At 43.6% G+C, this 22,186-nt stretch overlaps 1 protein-coding gene across 16 annotated transcripts in view; it reads left to right on the top strand.

Moving 5' to 3' along the window:
- The first annotated feature begins 3,869 nt into the window (after nt 1-3,869).
- Nucleotides 3,870-22,186, top strand: part of LOC125455166 (1-phosphatidylinositol 4,5-bisphosphate phosphodiesterase beta-4) — a 477,523-nt gene continuing 459,206 nt past the window's right edge. For 11 of the 16 annotated variants that reach the window (XM_048536857.1, XM_048536864.1, XM_048536861.1 and 8 more), the window contains exons 1-2: nt 4,782-4,987; nt 12,681-12,730. The gene's annotated coding sequence lies outside the window, so the exon portion shown is untranslated. The other 5 variants (XM_048536856.2, XM_048536849.2, XM_059648335.1 and 2 more) reach the window with 3 other exon arrangements.

Raw genomic sequence — 22,186 nt, 5'->3', positions numbered from 1 at the left:
GGCCAAAGTAGTGCAGACGTTTGACATTGCCTTCTGTGGTGTGGCTGACCAACAACCTTCCTGTTTTTATCACCTGCCGTGAGATGGTTTTGAAAGGGATTTATAGATTGATAATAAACCTGTTGGTCACGTGATGAATGCACTTAAAGATCAACAAATTCTGATCTGGGGCTCGAACGCAGAACAACTGGCTCAGAGGTGGAGACATGACTCAATCCAACTCAAGGTCCACCTACTGTACAGATTGTGTACACCTGTACACAAGGTGTAGAGCTGGATGAACATAGCAGGCCAAGCAGCACCATAAGGGCAGGAAGGATGACATTTCGGGCCTAGACAGTCAGAAGAAGGGTCTAGGCCAAAACGTCAGCCTTCCTGCTCCTCTGATGCTGCTTGGCCTGCTGTGTTCATCCAGCTCTCCACCTTGTTATCTCAGATTCTCCAGCATCTGTAGTTCCAGCTATCTCTGAAACAACTTTAGAGATGTACTGTATTTCAAGGAAGTGAATTATTCGGGAGGCTGGAGAAGAAAATCAAAGAAAGGAAGGGCTATCATAGTGCTGTCACAGAGGAGTCTATAGACGAAGAAAGAGTTGGTGCTAACATCAAAGACAGTGGCAATGAGACAAGAAATAGGAGGAGGTGTGAATGCCAGGATAATGAACAGCTATTGTCTGAAAGTAAAACTAAGAAGGACAAAACTAAGCATAAAACTTGAAGAGCAAACAAAATAAAATGGAAAGGAAGGATTTGGGGTATCGGTAGGAGAGATTTCAGTGTGCAAGACACTTTGAGGCAACCAGAAAACACAACATAAGCCTTGTGTTATTAGAGTATGCCTCAGTCATGCTGGTAACATCAGACATTGTAAGTGGCATGGATTAGTATTAAAGTAGCGTATTGAACATCAAACAGCAAAATATCAATAACCAGCATTTACGCTGAATGTGCTTGTTTCTTGAGGGTTGTTCTCTGCCAGGAAAAAGTGTGGCCTTTGAAATCATAGACGTGTCTCATGCTGGGTACTTGAATAGAATTGAAAGTACGTGGCAGATCTCATGAAAGCAAATGTGGCAGCCAATTTTTTTTTCACACCAAGGTTCTTATGACCAAAGTGGACATGGTTCTATTTTGGAGAGAGTTAAAGTTTTGAGTCCAGTCTGACTCTTCTTCAGAGCAGACTCCAAAAAAGTTATACTGAACAAGGAGAATTAACTCAGTTTCTTTCTCCACAGATGCTGCCAGACCTGCTGTGTCCCTCCATCACTAACTGCTTTTATTTCAGATTTCCAGCATCCACAATGTTATATTTTCATTGAACTGTTTCATTTTGATTGTTGGTCATCTCTTTAAATGCAGGCAAGGGTGCACATTGGGGTAAACAGTTTAAGAAACTCTGGTTTAGATTCTATTATAATGTTACAAGTGTCAATACACAAGTTACAGGCTAGGAAGAAGAATTCTTCTAATGTGAAGAACACTGTGTGATTGTTTCAGTTGGCACATGACTTGCAGTTCCTTTTTAAATATGAGGGGTATGGTAATATAGAAATTGCCAATAACTCTCCACTGGAATATGAAAGAGATGCCCTGATCCACTGAAAAGAGTCAGTTTTTAAAAGTGGCCAAACTGAATTGCTGAGAAATTCCAAGGAATATTTTGAATTAATTTGTGATAACAAATTGTGGGAAACAAAACAATGTCATCTAATAGTTCTTTAGATCTGACGAACATAGAGATGAGGATGTTTTATTATTTTGTCGACTGGATGATCATTGAAGTGAAAGTGAACATTCTTTTAAAAAGATACAGAGACAGAACAAAAAAATCTCAGAATGCTTTCTGGACAATGGATCACATGTCAAAGCGTTGCTGCGTGGAAAACATTAGTTTGAACACAGCAAGATGTCACAAGTAGCAAAGTGATAACAATCAGAAAATCCGTTAACTGACATTGTTGATTGAGGGAAAGTATTGACCAGGTCAGCTGGATAATTCCCTGTGCTTTTAGAAAAAAAGTATCATGGGTTTCTTCACATTCAGTTAACCAGGCATATGGAACCCCTGTTTAATCTTTCATCTGAAAGACAGAACTTTGGACAATGTGGCATTCCTTCAGTGTGGTACTGTGGTGCCAGCCTTGTGTCTTATTCTCCAAACCCTGGGCACCTACCACAGGTAGATGGTACAAAATAGTTAAATGTTTGCCTTTTGCTTCATAAATTCATTTGGTGTTTTCAAACTGAAAAGAGTATGCAACCTTCCACGGCATCAAAATGCGAAAATAAGACCTCCTGGAGGATGCAGCTATCCAGGCTATTGCGCTGGTTCGTAAACAAAAATGAATCCTACGGATTAAAGTCTTCAGCAAGAAAATGGCCATTCAAGCCAACTGGTTTATGGTTTCATATATGCCTGCTTCCAAGCCTATTCATCAAATCTTTTCAGCATATCAATGCATAAGAAACTACAGAGAGTTGTGAACACAGCCCTGTCCATCATGCAAGCCAACCTTTCATCCACTGACTCTGTCTGCACCCCTCGCTGCGTAAGAAAGGCAGCCACCATCAGCAAAGACCTCTCCCAACCCAGTTATAATCTTCCAACCTCTTCCATCAGGCAAATGATACAAAAGCTTAAGCACACGTGCCAATGGGCTCACGAGCAGCACTGTTATTAGAATGCTGAATGGACCTCTCAAATCTAATGTTGATCTCACTTCTTGTGCACCTTTTTGCAGCTGTAACTTTGTACTTGTCACTCTATTCTATCACCCTATGATCTTTGTATGGCATGATCTGTCTGCATGGCGCACAAAACAAAGCTTTTCTCTGTATTTAGGTACATGTCACAATAATAAGTTAAACTAAACACTGGATGCTGGAGAAACTCAGCATGCTTGGCAGCATCTGTGGAGAGACAGAGTTAATGTTTTGAGTGTATCATGATTCTTCTTGTGGAAGCTCTGTCCCTATGAGCTCAAGCCTCTGGATTACAAACTGAGTGACATGGTCATTACACCAGCGTCGCTGACCAAGCGGGGAAATAATTTCCTCAATTGAACTGTTCAGAGATGTTAATGCACTCCTGTAGAGCAGTTGGGACTTGAACCTGGGTCTCCCAGCTCAGAGGTAGGGACACTACCACTGTGCCACCAGAGGCCCCTGATCAGTTGACAGAATGCCCAGGTTAACGCAGGGAAGGTGGGGGATTGGTACTGGACGGTTGGCTCTCTTGGGAGAGCCAGTGCAGACATGATGGGCTCAACAGTCTCCCTCTGCGTTGTAAGGCTGCCTTGAATTGCCGGTGCCAGCAACAACACTGGAATCTCATTTAATGAAACCGGAACTTTGGTTATTCAGTAACCACATTGTAATTGTTCCGGTAACAGCCTCTATACTAGAATTGATTTTAAGTTGTCGGTTGCTTTCTGAATTGCACCTTCCTTTCTATCGTTCTTTTCTGAGACAAATCGATCTGCGTTTGCAAACATCATGAACAAATTCTGCACAGGGATTTCAAAACAAAACCAAAAGGCCACTGTTTGCAAACACAGAATACAATGAAATTTCTGTTCAATAATGGTAACGTCAAGGACATCTGAAAACAGCAAAGGAGCTGGAAACAGGCTCACGGTCTGAATGCTGTTGGTCTCTCGCGCACGGTAACACCAGGAAGATTTACCCGTTTGCACAGCGACGTAGCATCGTTTTAGAAAAGCAAACCTTTGCTATTCCTTTATTTGCAAAAATGTGGACAGCAATCTTAGCCGCGTTCTTAAACTGGTAATAAGATTGAAAGAAAAAATGCAATTTCTTTCAATATTAGATTAGCAAGTTAAATCACAGGACGTTAATTACTCGAGGTTGGTAATATGATGCAGCATTTCATTGCCACACGACAGACAAGAATAAGACACACATTGTGCAGATGACGGTCCTAAATGCACAATACGGTACTGAATTCTCTTTATATATCCCGAAAATATCAACTCGTGTAAGGCAATGACGTATGTATTTCCCAGTAATAGTGGTCACATGTCGTTTGAAAGGGAAAGGGGGACGGTCCAATTGGATTTCCTCTGCCGACTGCAGAGTTCCCACCGACTGGAGGATTTACAGTGAGAATTTCATTAACCTTGGCCGTACAAGTGCTGCCTGCACCCAGCTGCTCTAGCGTTGCATTCCCATCCAACCTTGATGCATGCTTAATAACAACCCCAAATCCTTCCTCCTGCCCCTTCTCTGGTCCCGTAAAAAAACAAAGGGAAGCTTGGAACCCGGGCACCCAGATAGGGCTCGGGCGGTTGGAACCTTAGCCCGGGATGATATAATCTTGGACGGAAAAATAGAATCTTAATCGAGGATAATAGAACGTTCGCCCAGGCTAATAGAACGTTGGCCCGGGAAATTAGAACGTTCGCCCAGGCTAATAGAACGTTGGCCCGGGAAATTAGAATCTTAGCCCGAGAATGGAACGTGACGGGGCGAAGTGAATCGGCAACGGGCGCTTCTCTGTCTATTTTGCAAACCTTGATACTTTTTTTTCCGGTAGCGGGGAAAGTGCATGTTTTCCTTCATCATTCTCTCCCTCCTTACTTCTGCTGTAAGATTTTTTTTGAATTGGGGGGAGGGGATTGCGTGGAGGGGAAAGTCCGCTTCCCCAATGTGAGAGAGTGACTGAGGACACAGTGTGACTGGGCAACAGCCCTCCATCGCCACAGCAACCGGCACCGCTAGCGTACGCCCACATCTCCTCTCCATGTCTGTTTGATGTAAGAAATTAGTTTTGTTTTACGCTCACTCTCTTTGTAATGCACGCCTATGTTTATATACGAATACCTATCGCCTTCCTGACGCGGTGTCATTTGAAGCTTTTTTTTCAAGACCAGACCAGTCTGCTGGGTGTGCGCGGCGGCTGCTTGTTTCTTGGGTGGGATTTTGCCGAATGCAAAGCAGGACGGACCCAGCGCGGTGTGGCTGACAGGTAGGCAAGCGTCTCTCCCTTCCTTTCCCCCAGCTTCACTGATCTAGGCAGCAACTAGCGACCAAATCAACCACCCCCCCCTCTCTATTTTGCAAACTGTAACTCAGCGCAGTGCTGGTGTCGCTGCTTCCGTGGTCGAGGACAGTGAAAAGTGCATATGCTGTACAACAGAGTTTGCACAGACAGACAAATCAGTACCCTGTTCCTATATTTTTACTTACTGTTTCAGTGCAGTTGCAATGAGATTTTTTTTATTTTGCAACGATTAGTAACCCCACTAAAAGTGCCAGAGAGGGAGCTGTGTTGAGAGATAATGGAGCGAAGTTGCTGCAAAATGGTTGATGACTGCTTGGCATCGTGGGTTAAGCAGGAGCCGGCTTGCCAATGAGTTTCAGACGGGGAAACACCACCAAGTTTGCTGCGCCGTCAGTATTCTGGCTTGTGAGCCCCGCGCCCGTGTAAAACCCACACTTTAGTACTGTGTGTTGACAAAGGATACTGCTCTGATTCTCTTCCTGCTTCAACAGCAACCTTCCCCAGCCAGTGGCTTCCCACTACAGTTATTGTATAAAATGCATTATGTAACCGCCAATATTTAACTGTCCAGTCAGAGTTAGCAATTAGTTGTAACGTCTTTTTGTTTTGTAATGAGTTGACGTTCTCAAAACAAAAAAACCGACTGTGACAAGTTCACCTGAATAGTGAACTGCAAGAATTAGTATTTAAAGTGCAATGCAGCGTTTGAGAGATGCATGCTGCTTGTTGTAAACACGATAGCATTCAGTTCAGGACTCTTTAGAAACAGTTTTATTATTTAATGAGTGATGTAAATGCATCGGAGACAGTTCAGATGAGGTTTTAACACCATAAGAAATATGGAGAGAAGTAGGCCATTGGGTCCCTTGATTTCCTCCACCATTCAGTAGCATCTTGGCTGATTGCATCCACTGTCTTGGTGTTGAAGAAGCAGGGGGGATGCAGAAGTACTTGGACAGGCTGAGAAAGTGGGCAAAGAAGTGGCAGATCGGATACAATGTATCAAAATATTGGAAGGATCGAGGTGTAGAGTATTTTCTAAATGGGGAAAAGCTTTGGAAGTCTTAGTGCTGGATTCCCTCAAGGTTAACATGCAGGCTCAGCTGGCAGTTAGAAAACCAAATGCAATGTTAGCGTTAATTTCACGAGTGCTAGAATACATCTGGGTAGATGGCATTTGGAATATTGAGCAGTTTTGGGCACTGTATTTGAGGAAGGATGTGCTGGCGTTGGAGGGAGTTGAGGTTTGCAAGAAAGATCTTGGGGATGAAGGGCTTGTCGGGGCAGCACAGTGGCTCAGTGATTAGCACTGCAGCCTCACAGCACCAGGGACCCAGGTTTGATTCCAGCCTCGGGCAACTGTCTGTGCATTTTGCATGTTCTCCCTGTGTCTGCGTGGGTTTCCTCCGGGTGCTCCAGTTTCTTCCTACAGTCTAAAGATGTGCAGGCTAGGTGGATTGAGTATGCTAAATTACCCATAGTATTAAGGGGTGTGTGGGTTTAAGGGGGATGCTTCAAAGGGCGGTGTGGACTTGTTGGGCCAAAGGGCCTGTTTCCACACTGTAGGGAATCTAATCATGTAAGGAACGGCTGAGGACCCTGGGTCTGTACTCAGTGGAGTTGAGGGGGAGTCTGATTGAAACTTACAGAATACTGAGAGGTCTAGATAGAGTGGACATGGAGAAGATATTTCATGAGTAGGAGAGTCTAGGACCTGAGGGCACAGCCTCAGAGTGAAGGGACGATCCTTTCGAATTGAGATGAGGAGGAATTTCTTCAGCCATTTCTTCACCCAATCTGTGAAACCCATTGCCTCTGAAGGCTATGGAAGCCAAGTCATTGAATGTCTTTCAGACTCATATAAGTTCTTAATTGGTAAGAAGATCAAAGGTTATGGGGAGAAAGCAAGAGAATGAGGTTGAGACATATAATCAACCATGACTGAATGGAAGAGCTGGTTTGATGGGTCACATGGTCTAATTTTGCTCCTATTTCTTATGGTCTTCCCCATAATACTTGATTTCCCATCTGATCAAGAGTCACAAGGACTCTGCCCCCCAGCTGTGTGGCAAGGAGTTCCAAAAGACTCGCAAAACTCAAAAGAAACTCTTCCCCATCTCAATCTTAAATTAGCATCCTTTAATTCTGAAACTATACCCTCTGGTCCTGGACTCTTCCATGAGGGGAACCATCCTCTCTGCATTTAACCTGTCAAACCCTTCAGAACTCTCTATTCTTCAATGAGATAAGGTCAAAAACCACATGACACCAGCTTTATGCGAAAAAACTAAGCTTTCGGGGCTCAGCTCCTTCCTCAGGTGTTGTGTCACACTTTCAAAGGGATCACTTCTAATTCTTCTAAATTGCAATGAGTAAAGTCCCAACATGTTTAACCTTTGCTCCTAAGATAACCCTTTCTACTGGTGATCATCTTTTACTGAACTTTCTCTGACCTGCCTCCAGTGGAAGACTATTTCCAGATTAATACCCGGAATGTATGGATAGTCTTATGAGGATGGGTTGGATAGACTGGGCTTGGATCCAGTACAGTTTAGACAAGTGAGATGTGACTTGAAGTGTAAACGGTCCTGAATGGTCTCCATTATGTGGACATGAAATGGTGGTGGGTTCGGATCTCTGCCTCAGAAGTGGAATCGTTGAATATTTTCAAGGCAGAAATTGATTCTGGTGAAATATGGAATTCAAAACACAAACAGATCAGCTGTGATTTTTTGGAATGGTGAATCAGACTTCATGGGCTGAATGGTCTGCTTTTGCTCCTATTCTAAATGTTTGTATGTCTTTGCTGAATTTGAATTCCTCATTGCTCATTTCTTTTCTTAGGTGTTTCTGTAACTGATTGTATTTCCAGTGTCGCTTCCATTGAAAGCAAGGGTTCTCATTGTTCAGTCAGTATAGTGGTTACATTTTTAGGCCAACGTTGATGCAGAGCTGTTTTTGTAACTGTTCAATTTTCAAGAAGCAATTGTTCATGTTCAAGATAGGCTAGGATTGTCCACAATGAAGTTTCATTTTCTGTATTCTAGTTCTCCTCCGTGACTTAAAGGAGTCCTGGAATAAGCACCTTAAAAAAAAAGATGGATTTATTAAATGGGAAAACCTTTCCTAATAATTGAAAGTGTCTCAAGTTACTGAATTTTGGTCATATCACCCTTTCATTTTCAGGCATTACCTTCTAAACATGCAGCAAAATGGAGTTTCTGACTGAAAATGAACCTAGCACAGTGAAGGCTGTACTCTTCTTATTGGGACGAGACACTGTAATAATGTCTGTTATGTTTTATTTTCTTTTGTGTGAACTATTTATAATTTTCAAGAGCTAATCGAAACAGCTGGCAACTCTAATAATTTGAGAAAATATTTTGAAGTTTTCATTCGAGTCAACACTCCACGTGAGACAAAACTGTTAACAATGAAGCAAGTAAACACAATTATGTAAATATTACCAAGCTCATCCCCGATGGAAATTTTATTTTGAAAAATCAATTTCAACCTGCAAATTTTGGGCCTAAATTTAAGGGAAGATCCATTCATAGTTAAAGATTGCAGTCAGCTAGTTACAATGTGCCATGCCTCTGAATGGACTGAATGTGCATGCAGATTATTTTGGAACTATTTAAGTCAAATATGAATGTTGGAGTTTAAAAAAAAACATAAAGTTCTGTGAACCTCACATGCTGTATTTCCTCATGACAAAAAAAGTCTGTGTGACAATGTAAATGCCATGAAGCCCTCTGATAGTAATATTTGTGGCATGTTTTAGGGAACAGCACCCAATTATAACAGCATTTATTCTAAGTTTATTGCTGTTTATTGTAATTCATTTAGATAAATTTAAACTTGACACACAACATTCTCTATTGCTGTCTCTCTCCAATCTCCCTCACCCCTCAGCTTATTACTCATCCTATCTTTTCCCGCTGCTCTTTAATTGCTGTGTCTCCCTTATTCCTCACTCCCCCTCCCCCAATTCCTCACTCCCCCATCTTCCCCCATTCCGCACTCCCTCAAGCCCTCTCTCCCCCATTCCTCAAACCCTCTCTCACCCATTCCTCATGCCCTCTCCCCCCTCATTCCTCGCTCCCTCTGTCCCCCCTCACCATTCCTGTCTCCCTCTCTCCTTGCACTCTCAGCCCCGGCATTACTCACTCCCTCTCTCCTCCACCCCCGTTCATCACTCCCTCCCGCTATGTCTCGCTTTCTGTGTCGGATGCATGTCTCGCCCCGCATCTGCTGTGCGGCTGTGGCTGCATGCCCCCACTGTCCTTTAGATCTTCCCCCGAGGGGGGTCTCCTCCGAAATCCTCTCCCAGTATCTCTTATGCACACTGCCTCCTCCTGCACGCACTGGTCCCCACTCCCCCTCCTCATACGCCCCCCCCCCCCCCCCGTCCTCCAGCTGGGCTTGTGCTCCCCCTTTCTGCTGCATACTCTCCTTTCTCTCCCGTTCTCCGCACACGTCTCCCCCGTCCCTCATCTGCTGCCCCTCTCTGCCTGCCTCTTGCCTTTTCTTCCCCCCAGCGACGCCAAATTGAGGAATCCACAATCCTTTGTAACGCATCTGTGGGTGGGTTGGGGTGGGTGGAATGTTGTTCTAACCCGCTGTCCATTGACCTGGAAAGCAACTGTTCAGAGTTGAGTCCCCTTTCGAGGATGCTGCTTCCTTGTGCAGTGTGAAATGTAATTGTCAGGAACAAGAACAGAAGTGCTGAGGAAGGGTCACCGGACCCGAGACGTTAACTGATTTTTTTTTTGCCTTCACAGATGCTGCCAGACCTGCTGAGCTTTTCCAGCAATTTCAGTTTTGTGTTCCTGATTTGCAGCATCGGCGGTTCTTTCCGTTTTTATTGTGATTGCTACATTGGGAGTGTAATTGCTGAAACAGACTTACCCAATAAGAGGGAACGCCGTTATGATTTTTTTTGCCTATCCTTGTCGTTTCCTGTTGCGGGGGAAACCTGAGTCGGGGCGGCGCGGTTTAAGAATTAGATGCCTCTCTGTTTTTGGACACGGTTTTTAGGCACAGTCTAGCCTCGGAGGCAGAAGTCACACGACACCAGGTTTAACCGTTTATTTGAAAACACGTGCTTTCAGAGTCTTACTCCTACAGGTGTCAGTGAGAGAGGTAATATCAGGCACAATGTATATTAAGATCAAACGGTCACACCATTGAAGAGGGTCATTAGTCCAGTGGAACTCCCCAGAAAGTAACAGAAGCTGTGTCATCTAATTAGGTAGAATTTTGATAGACCCAGGGAATTCAGGATTGTGCAGAAAGCAGGCAGGAAAGGAGGGTTCACACCACAAATAGATCGCATTGAATCCCATGTTCATTTGTCTAAATCTTTTGCTGTATCCTTCAAACCTGTCTGCAATGAATAAAAGGGCAGACTAATCACTATGTTTTCAACTTGTGACATTATTATTGGTACCTATCGGACTCTACATCTGCAACTTTGCTTATTTATAGTCAATTACATTATAGTTGAAACAATGTATTCATAATCAAATTAAGCAAATCGGCCTTCAAAGAAACTGCGTCCAGATAACACTGGGAAAAAATAGCATGAAAGGGAAGCTTGCTTGTTTACAAACCGCAATCTGCTCCAATATTTGTTTTAAGTACTCCACTTGCTGGCTTTTCTTTCCGTTAATAGCTGACATAAAAATTCAATGCATTAAAATTACTTGCGTCATTTACTTTTGTAATTTCACTTGCAGAAGGTATTTTTGGCTGAGATTGTTTCTTGGTTTTATAGTGACGGTCGGAAATGCTATTTTAGAATTTTGTAATCACTGCAAGTGAAGGTGTTCCTGATTGAAACCGGTGCTAATAATGCTGTCACTGTATATTCAGCATTTTTCAAGGGATTGTTTAAAATCTGCATTGGTAAACTGAGGCATGATCCTTTCACTTGCAGTGTATCACTTGACAGCCAGAAGGTACCAGGTGTCCATATCTTGATGTATACTTTCTGATTTGATAAATAGCGCTGTTGTGTAATTGCAATGAGTGCCTGGTTTTAGATGTTCCAGTTTCAGTCACCCCCACTGCCACCCCCCCCCCATTCCAATCCTTTTATTGCAATTCAGCTTCAAAATGAAACTTTCAAGGGCCCTTCTAGCTATAGGACCAACTGTTTTGGAAGGAGCTTAGGAACAGCTGTCGACCAATCAGCCCATCGATATTTCCCGGCTACTCACTCTGATCACCACCGATCAAAGATTGACTGCCTTTAACCCTGCCTTCCCCGCATCAGAAATCTATCAATACAGGGACCTTTGGGTACAGGTGCAGGTTCATAGTTTCTTGAAATTAGAGCTGCGGTAGATAGGGGAATGAAGAAGGCCTTTGGTATGCTTGCCTTCATTGGTCAGTGTATTCAGTATAGAAGCTGGGAGTTGACGCTGTGACTGTACAGGATGTTGGTTCAGCCACTTTTGGAATACTATTCAATTCTGGTTTCCCTGCTATAGGAGAGATGTTAAACTTGAAAGGGTGCGAGAAGATTTATAAGGATGTTACCAGGGTTTGGGGATGTTGGGTTTGAGCTTTAGGGAGAGGCTGAATAGATGGGAGCTAGTTTTGCTAGAGCATCAGAGACTGAGGGGTGACCTTATAGAAGTTTATAAAATCATGAGGGGCTTGGATAGGGTGAACAGCCAAGATCATCTTTTTTCCCCAGAATAGAGGAATACAAACCAAAAGAAAATAGGTTTAAGTTGAGAGGGGAAAGACTTAAAAGAGATCTAAGGGGTAACTTTTTTCACTTGGGACATATATGGAATGAATGGCCAGAGGAAGTGTGGAGGCTGGTACAATTGTAACACTTAAAAGGTATCTGGATGGGTATATGAATAGGAAGGGCTTAGAGGGATAGGGTCCAAATGCTGGCAAATGGGCTTAAGTTAATTTCAGATATCTGGTTGGCATGGGCGATTTGGACTGAAGGGTCTGTTTCCGTGCTATATATTTGTATGACTGTACATTTTTATCTGTCAGTGAAGCTCCAGTGTGTGGAGAACAAGCCAGGATAAGTATTTAGTCAATGCTTGATAGAGTCATAGGGTTTTAAAGCATGGAGAGAGATCCTTCAGCCCATTGAATGTGCACTGATCATCAAGCAGCATCTGCTGTAATCCCATTTCTTGGCACTTGGGCCATACCCTTGTGTGCTGTGGCATTTCATTGGAATATTTCTGAAATGTTGCAATGATTCCAGCCTTTATCACAATTTCAGGCCGCGAGTCCCAGTCATCTGCGAAAGTTGCTCTTCAGGTCCCCACTAAAAGTCCTGCCCCGTCCCAGAAGTGTGTTCATTTCTGCAAGTTTAATACAGAATCTGAAAGTGAAGCTTCAGTGTGCGGGCAACAATGCATAGCAAGTCTTTAATAAATGTTTTATCTTACTGCAGAGGTGACTCGGGTCATGTTGTCATTGGAAAGGCACATTCTGTGGAATTTGGGATCTGTGTTTTGGTTGGCAGGAGCTCTTACAGGGATAGAAGGAAACTACGTTGTCTTAGTTTCTGTCAAATCTGGCATCCTTTATTTGTGTGAGATTTTTTGGAAGCGGTTGATTTGATGGGATGACTTTGTGTTTTCATAGCTAAAAGCATTGCTTTCCTTACTCCCAGGGAAAGAAGACATTTCTTTGCAACGAGAATGAAAAAGTAATTTGGAACTGGTAAGTTATCAGCCATTTTGCGTTAGATCTATGTTTGTGAATGTGCTATTGCTTCCATCTCCTGCACCACTTCAGCCATTAAAACTTTCTAAACATGTAGCATAAAGGACATAGCTCAACTGTGGTGAATTGTCCTTTCTCTAGAACTAGGCAGGTGTAGATTTCCAATCCCAGTGCAGTTTGAAAAATGAGAGATTCTGCCTGTCCGACAAGTTTATCATCTGCCCCAAGCTTAAGTCTAAACAGGTCTTTAAATAAAGTGATTCATTCCAGATTTTTAACATGTTTTGAATTAACAGGTTCAACTGTAGCAGTTGTTGCAGAAGCAGTTACATTGCTTCAATGTAAATCAAATGATGCTTTAAGGGTACGTTCTGACTTGCTGAACTGTTTGCTTTAGGAAATAGTTTGCAGCTTGGAAGTGCATTTATGTATATTCCGTATTTGTCCCCTGTAGATCTGCTTTTCTTCCCATCCATGGCACAGCATGGTGACACAGTGGTTAGAAGTGCTGCCTCACAGGGACCTGGGTTTGATCCCAGTCTTGTGCAGCTGTCTGTGTGGAGTTTACACATTCTCCCTGTGTCTGCATGCATTTCCTCTGGGTGCTCTGTTTTCCTCCCACAGTCCATAGATGTGCAAGTTAGGTGGACAGGATGGGTACATGAATAGGAAGAGTTTAGACGGATTTGGGCCAATTACTGGTAAATAGGACCAGATTAATTTTGGATACGTGGTTGGCATGGGTGTGTTGGACCAAAAGGTCCTCTCCATGCAGCACATCTCTATAACTATAAGTTGCCCATAGTATCCAGGGATGTACAGGCTAGGTGGATTAGCCGTGGGTAATGCAGGGTCAGGGTAGTGGGGTGGGTCTGGGTAGGATGCTGTATGGCAGGTCAGTGTGGACTTGATGTTAGCCATGCTAACATTCATCCCCTTGGTAATCAAGGATTTATCTACCTCTGCCTTGAAAATATTGACATATAATATTTATGCTGTACATTCTGCACAAGGTTACATGTAAAATAGATGAAGATTGTCCTGATATGACTTTTGTATTCTTTGCTGGAATTGTACGGTTTTCCTGACCATAGAGTCATGGAGAAGTGCTTGTAACTTGACAGTCAGTCTGCTGTGAAGGTTCATTGCTGGGATCTTTTTTGATGAACTCTAGAGCCGTTCTTGGACCACCCGAATGGCATCCCTCAACTCCTGCACTCAGACTGTTTCAATGGGCTTAAATGAAGTTCCATGCGCAGGAGGCGAAGAACAAATGATTTGTACAGAACTTCCTCCCGTACCGCACCTTGTTTCATTCGTATGTTTTGAAGACAATATTTAATTAGTTATTTGCTATATTTTGCTATTTATTTTTAATGCCATTTAAAGACTGGGGGCCATTTTCATTTACCAATAATAAGGATTGATCAACACTTTTCAAAAACAGAATTGTGGCTCATTATCATTAGGTCACTCAAATGCTGACAGCATGTGAAGCATTTCCAGGATCTCCAAAGAGAGTGTCTTTAATTATTGAAATGAGCTTGAGGAGCTGGTGAGGAGAAAGCTTCATGTACCATGGTGGTTAGCCAATCAAGTAAATGTCCATTATGTGGTTGATTTGAAGGAGGGAAAAGGTGAAGAAGGTAGATCTGAAATAAAAACATAAAATGCTGGAGGAATGCACAGGTTTGTCTACCCCTTTGAAGGCAGAAACAGGGTTAACTTTTCAGATTGAAAGTGACCCTTCTTTGGAAGACATCACTTTACATCAGAAGGTACGTTTATAGAACGTAGAACATAGAACATTACAGCTCAGTACAGGCCCTCGATGTTGTGCCGACCTGTCATACCGATCTCAAGCCCATCCAACCTACACTATTCCATGTACGTCCATATGCTTATCCAATGACGACTTAAATGTACCTAAAGTTGGCGAATCTACTACCGTTGCAGGCAAAGGGTTCCATTCCCTTACTACTCTTTGAGTGATGAAACCACCTCTGGCATCTGTCCTATATCTTTCATCCCTCAATTTAAAGCTATGCCCCCTTGTCCTCGCTGTCACCATCCTAGGAAAAAGGCTCTCCCTATCCACCCTATCTAACTCTCTGATTATCTTATATGTTTCAATTAAGTCACCTCTCAACCTTCTTCTCTCTAATGAAAACAGCCTCAAGTCCCTCAGCCTTTCCTCGTAAGACCTTCCCTCCATACCAGGCAACATCCTAGTAAATCTCCTCTGCACCCTTTCCAAAGCTTCCACATCCTTCTTATAATGCGGTGACCAGAACTGTACACAATACTCCAAGTGCAGCTGCACCAGAGTTTTGTACAGCTTCACCATAACCTCTTGGTTCCAGAACTCGATCCCTCTATTAATAAAAGCTAAAACACTGTCTGCCTTCTTAACAGCCCTGTCAACCTGGGTGGCAACTTTCAAGGATCTGTGTACATGGACACCGAGATCTCTCTGCTCATCTACACTACCAAGAATCTTACCATTAGCCCAGTACTTTGCCTTCCGGTTACTCCTACCAAAGTGCATCACCTCACACTTGTCTGCATTAAACTCCATTTGCCACCTCTCAACCCAGCTTTGCAGCTTATCAATGTCTCTCTGCAACCTAAAGCATCCTTCATCACTATCCACAACTCCACCAACCTTAGTGTTGTCTGCAAATTCACTAATCCATCCTTCTATGCCCTTATCCAGGTCATTTATAAAAATGACAAACAACAGTGGACCCAACACTGACCCTTGCAGTACACCGCTAGTAACTGGTCTCCAGGATGAACATTTCCCATCAACCACTACCCTCTGTCTTCTTTCAGCAAGCCAATTTCCGATCCAAACTGCTATATCTCCCACAATCCCATTCCTCCGCATTTTGTACAATAGCCTACTGTGGGGAACCTTATCGAACGCCTTGCTGAAATCCATATACACCACATCAACCGGTTTACTCTCATCCACCTGTTTGGTCACTTTCTCAAAGAACTCAATAAGGTTTGTGAGGCACAACCTTCCCTTCACAAGACCGTGCTGACTATCCCTAATCAATTTATTCTTTTCTAGATGATTATGAATCCTATCCCTTATAACCTTTTCCAGCACTTTACCAACAACTGAGGTAAGGCCCACTGGTCTGTAATTACCAGTGTTGTCTCTACTCCCCTTCTTGAACAAGGGAACCACATTTGCTATCCTCCAGTCGTCTGGCACTATTCCTGTAGACAACGACGAGTTAAAGATCAATGCCAAAGGCTCGGCAATCTCCTCCCTGGCTTCCCGGAGGATTCCAGGATAAATCCCATCTGGCCCAGGGGACTTATCTATCTTCACCCTCTGTAGGATTTCGAATACCTCTTCCTTGTGAACCTCATTTCTAATACGTCTTCCTTGTGAACCTCATTTCTAATACGTCTTCCTTGTGAAGCTCATTTCTAATACCTTACTATTGGTAAATGAAAATGGCCCCCAGTCTTTAAATGGCAATAGTAAGGATTGATCAACACTTTTCAAAAACAGAATTGTGGCCCATTATCATTCGGTCACAAACTGTATTTTTCAGGTTTGAGCACACTTAGTTACCAAAACTCAGGGAAATTTGTCTTTTGTTTTAAATACTTGTGTACTAGAATTGCAGCATGGAGCTAACATTGTCACTGCAGGGCAACTTTGTGGCCAATCGGAAACTATATCCCCGTAGCTTGTTCTGATCTCAGGTGTTTTTGTTCATGTACAACTCATGCATATGAAGTAGGTAGCTAGCACATTGTCTGATGTGCATCTTATGACGCTTTCTCCACACATCAGCACCAGGAACCCCAGCATCAGTGCCCAGTGTTACCATGCTGTTTCATTCCTCCAAGTACAAAGGACCGCTAGCAACAGTTGAAGCTCTCCAGGATAGTCTTGTCTGGCCTGGTGTTCCCTCATCAAGTTCATGTCCCTGCCTTTGTTGAGCTATGCACTTATTACACTAGTGATTGGAAATTGTTGTGAGAAACAGAGAAATAATGAATTGCATTTTTGTCATACTTTTCATGCCTGCAAGAATTCATAGATTGCAATAAGGATAATTTCTGAGAGCAGTATATCATGGGGTCAACCAGGGACCAGGCTTATCTTGGATCTGGTAATGGGAAATGAGGCAGGTCTAATAAATGACCTCTGAGTTAAAGATCCCCTAAGAAGTAGTGATCATAACATGATAGCAAATTTAGTATTAAGCTTGAGAGTGAGAAACTGTGATTAACTTAAATAAAGGGGATTAAAGTGAAATAAGGATAGAATTAGCTAAACTGAAATGGGCGGATAGATCAGCAGGATTGACAGATTAAGCAGTGACAGACATTTAAGGAGATAAATTGTGTCTCTCAGCAAACAAATTGCACTAAGGAGGGACGAATCTAAGAGAAGGATAAACCAGCAATGGCTAACCATGTAAATTAAGGAAAGTATTAAAAGAGAAAACGCATAATGAGGTCAAAGTCAGTGAAAACCGTGGACAGTGGTATAAACACAGAAACCAGCAACGGAGGACTCAAAAGGTGATAAATACAGAAAATAAACTACGAGAGAAAATTAGCGAGGAATATTAACATCTGACAATATCAGCTGCTTTAAACACCTAAAAAGAAAGAGGTCAAAGTGGATGTAGACCCGTTAGAAAATGAGCATGAGCTGGTTTAAGGAGCAAGGAAATGGCAGAGGAATTAAACAGATATTTTGCATCAGTCTTTATGGTGAAAGAACTTCAAACACTTCATTTATACTAAGGAATGTGCGGGAGGAATTAAGTACTGTCACCATCATGAGAGAAGTCATATTAGACAAAATAATGGAGCAAAAAGCAGATAGTTTGCATTCTGTCAATGGTGTTCGGATGAAATTTGGCCACATAGTCGTGAGTATATGGGGAGTACATTAGGGGTCTGAATACACATCCTCAGAGGGCACTGGTGCTGAGGGTTATCATGGAGGAGATGATTTTGTCCTACTTCACTGATTACAGTCTGTGGGACAGGAAGCTGAGTTGCAGAGGGCAGAGCTGAGACCCAGGCCTTGGAGTTTTGAGATTAGTTTGTTTGGATTTATAGTGTTGAAGGTGGAGCTGTTGTTGGTAAGTCGAAACCTGGCTTAGGTATCCTTCTTATCTGGATGGTCCAGGGATGAGTGCCCGGCTAAGGAAATAACATCTACCATGGACCTGTTGCAACGGTGGGGAAATTGCAAGGAATCGAGGCTGGCTGGGAGGCTAGAGTTGATGTGGGCCATGACTAACTTCTCAAAGCACTTCATAATTATGGTGGTCAGAGCCACTGGGTGGTAGTCATCGAGGTAGGCTGCATGGTTTTTCTTTGGTACCAGCATGATGAAGCAGGCAGTGGCTTCAGATTGTAGCAAAGAAAGATTAAAGTTGTCAGTGACCACTCCCACCAGCTGGTCCACGCAGGATCTGAGTGCTTGGCCGGAGATTTTATCCGTGCTCGTCGCTTTCTCTGGGCTGTCTCCCAGGAAGACCGATTCGATATTCTATGGAGGGAGAGAGGCACCCAGAGCTGTTGGGGCTGGTGACACCATACCACTGGCATTCCGTTCGAACTGAGCACAGAAAGTGTCGAGCGTGTCAGGGACAGTTGTGTTTTTGTCTGCTATTCTCTTCTGCTTTGTTTCGTATCCCGTTATGTCGTGTGGGCCTCGCCACAGACGGCAGGTGCCCATTTGGTTGGGCTGGGCCTTCAATTTGGCCTGGGACTGCCTCTTGACATCTCTAGTGGCATTGCGGAGGTCTTAACAGGAATTTCTGTACAGGTCTGGGTCGTCTGACTTGAAGGCCACATGCCTGGCCTTCAATAGACAATGGATTTTCCAGTTCATCCAAAGTTTCTGGTTAGGGAATGTGCAGCTGACTGACTGTTTCGGCATGTAGTTGCTAATGAAGTCCATGAGGGTGGTGACATACTCATCTAGGTTGTCCACTGAATTCTTGAATGTGGTCCATTTCAAGCTGTCCCAGAGTTGCTGTTCCACTGCCACAGACTAGCATTGTTCTACTTTGCATGCTGGGTCCTCACATCTCAACTTCTGCTTGTGAGCCGGGAGAAGGGACAAAGCATTGAGATCTGATTTTCCAATGTGTGGATGGACTGTGGAGCAGTAGACATCTTTGGTTGTGTAGCAGTGGTCGAGAATGTTCAGTCCTCTGGGGCAGAAGACATGTTGATGATGTTTTGGCAGGATCCTCTTGAAGTTTGCCTCGTCGAAGTCACCGGCCGCGATGAATGAGGCTTGGAGAGTTTCACCGACAGGGCATTTGTAGCAGTGTAAATTTCATCCAGATCATTCCTCACTTCTGCATGTAGCCTAATGTTGACAGCTATCAGGATGGTGGCGGTGAACTTGCCTGGCCAGCTAATAGGAAAGGGCATTTCACCGTAAGATATTCTAGGTCTGGGGAGCAGTAACTCTCCAGGGTCACCAAGTCTGAGCACCAGGAGATGTTGATTAGGAAACAGATGCCCACCTCCCCTTGCCTCACACAAGGACATTCGGATGGCGTTATGGTTCCTGTTTTTTCTTTGAAGCGTACTGCCTTCTTGTGCACCTGTTCCCAGATCCTGCAAGTATTGAATTGCAGAACAGACTTGAAGGGCCGAATGGCTTCCACCTCCTTATGTCCTGTGTTTGCATAGTTCATCCTGGCCACTGTCATGTGCCAGGCATTGTTGGCTTCTGAGGAGATGCCACGAGTGCCCAGGCAATACAATTGTTCTGTCATGCAAAATGCTAGGAACCAGACCAGCCTCCCTCAGAATATATTGGGGAGATAGCCCAGACTCCAACTTTTATTTTATTTTAGAGGTAAATGTGTTCTGGACATGATTTGATTGGTCCATCACCAAGCTTTCATGAAAAGACACTTTATTCTTACAATTCAATTAAAATGTAACAAAACGAAAAGTTTGTTTAACTTTATGCTATTGACACACTTAAGACATTGTATTATCTAACTATTATTCATCAACTGTTCTAATATAGGCAGCATTCCATGAACACACCCTTTGGTAAATTGCAATCCATCACAATAGTTAGCAGTCTCAAGCGCTGTCTCTCTCTAGTCCAATAGGAAGAGGCATTGAAAGAAACAACCTTCCCCTTTTGATTTCCAAGAAGAAATCTCAAAGTGTTGAATCTAGCAGCAGAGAGTGCTCCACTCCACTCTGGCAGCTGACCAACAGAAAATAACAGTTGAGTGCAAAATCAGAGTCCTCAGGGTCTGTGTGAGCCCTGACTGTGTCCACTCGTGATTCTTTTGTCTTAGTCTTAAAAAAAACACCCAGGGAGAAATCCAGAGCTGTTTACAAACTGCCTGCTGGGAGGACACACCTCAACACCACTGTTGCAAAACCCCTCTGCAAGAGAACCAGGGCAGAACAGGTTTCTTAAAGGCACAGTGTCAGCAGAAAAGGGGTTTCCATTTCACTTACTGTTAGTCAGGTGCGTGCGATCTCAGCCTGGTGTTTCTGTTAGCCAAATGTCCGAGGTGTGCATTTGTTTCATGTTAGAAGGATGCTAGCAAGTGTAAAAGTGTTGGTCAGCAAAAATTAGAGATGTGTATTGAAATTAAACTAACCAAAGTGCCTGAGCATATTTGAATATTCAGTTTCAGAGAGGAATTTGCCTTCTTCCATATAGGATGAACTGTTAACATCTAAGGAATTGTAGCCTAAAGTGTGACCGGGGATTAATGAGAGATGATTCAAAGATGTGTTCATCTCTGACCACCCCTTACTGCACCCGCTACTCCAGCAGATCTGCTTCCGCAGTCACAGGGACCAGATTGCAGAATGAGTTGTGTCTGCAATGTGACCTAATTCCACAGTGATGGGGATCAGATTATCATGTTACCCACTGTTTCCTTCTTACACTTTCTCTCCTATCTCTGCCTCTTTGTCCCTTGCTTTCTCTCCATCCCCCCTTCTCTCTCTCTCTCTCTCTCTCTCTCTCTCTCTCTCTCCATCTCTCTTTTATTGTCTTTCTCTGTCTCTTTAGCTCCTGTCTGTCTCTCTCCCTTGTCTCCATCTCTTCCTTGTTTCGATGCCCTCTCTCTGCCTCTCTTGCTGTCAGTTTATGTTCTCTCTCTCTCTCTCTCTCTCTCTCTCTCTCTCTCTCTCTCCCCCTCTCTTCCCCCCCACACCCCATCTCCCTCTCTTCCGTCCTCAATCTCAATCTCCTGGTCAGTCTGTCATCGATCTTTCTCTCCTGCCTCTCTCTCTCTCTCTCTCTCTCTTTCTCCTGGTTTTCTGTCTGTTTCTCTCACCTTTCCCTCTCCCTCCTTTTCGACCCCCATCTGTCTCCTGTGTCTCTGTATTTCTGCATCTTCCTGTCTCAGTTGTCTGCTTCTCTTTCTCTCTCTCTCTCCCTTGCCCCACTCTCTCCCTTGTCACTAGCTCTTTCTATCTCTATCTGTCTCTCTTTCTCTTTGCCTCTCTCTTTTCGTCTCCTCTTTCTCACTCCCCATCTTTCTGACTCGATTGTTCTCATGTTCCTCTCTCTTGTTCCTCCGTCTTTGATCTATGCTGACTGTTGTAAGATACAGGAGACATTGACAGAAATGCAGTTTTTTAAAAATCATTTAAAGCTTCAGTTGCCAATTGGAAACTGTTTGGAAATCTACTTTTTAATTCACAGCTAGATGGTTTTTTGGGGAAAAACTCAATAGCCTTTTGTCCAAAGCTAGAATGGAAAGCCTGAAAGTTCTCATCTTTCGGTAACACATCAAGGTAAATAGAACAAGCTGGGGCTTTGTGCTGGGTCCTGGAGCAACTCAGTCCAGGAGGGCTGAGTTGTGTGAATTGAAACAAAAGATCTGACCGCTTGGAATTTTTCCGCAGCACTTTATTTTCCTAATCTCCCTCCACTGAGGGCTGAACTTAATGAGGAGGGGGTGGAATGCAGGAAGTCACAAAGTGCAGAATATTTAGAAGAACATTGCTGCTTAAAGACATTTTGCCTTTGGAAATGTTCACCGTGCGTCCGCACGCATTGGTGATATGTTCAAGATTGGAAGAATAGACGTGTGTGAACAAAGTAAGAGAAACCAATTGTGGAGAAATGAAGTAGACTTTCCAGCCAAGTGGTTCAGTGCTCCTTGCAGCCTGCCCTTGGTTGGGAGAGCCAGCCCTGTAATGTACACAAGGTGAGATGTTACCGCAGCACTTGAGGGCTCCTTCTCCAAGAGGTCAGCGTGCAGTGTACATGCAACATGCTGCCTTTCCGTCCAGAGTGCGTGCCCACCCTAATCTGGGCAACTTGGAGCACCAAGGTCAGCCAAGGGCCGCACAGTGACTCAGTGGTTAGCACTGTTGCCTTCCAGTGCTGAGGACCCAGGGTTTGATTCCACCCTCATCTGACAGTCTGTGTGGAGTTTGTGCATGCTCCCT

The sequence above is a fragment of the Stegostoma tigrinum genome, chromosome 9 (assembly GCF_030684315.1).
Source record: "Stegostoma tigrinum isolate sSteTig4 chromosome 9, sSteTig4.hap1, whole genome shotgun sequence".
In the NCBI taxonomy this organism is placed as follows: Eukaryota; Metazoa; Chordata; class Chondrichthyes; order Orectolobiformes; family Stegostomatidae; genus Stegostoma; species Stegostoma tigrinum.
This window is presented reverse-complemented; position numbering and strand designations above follow the sequence as displayed.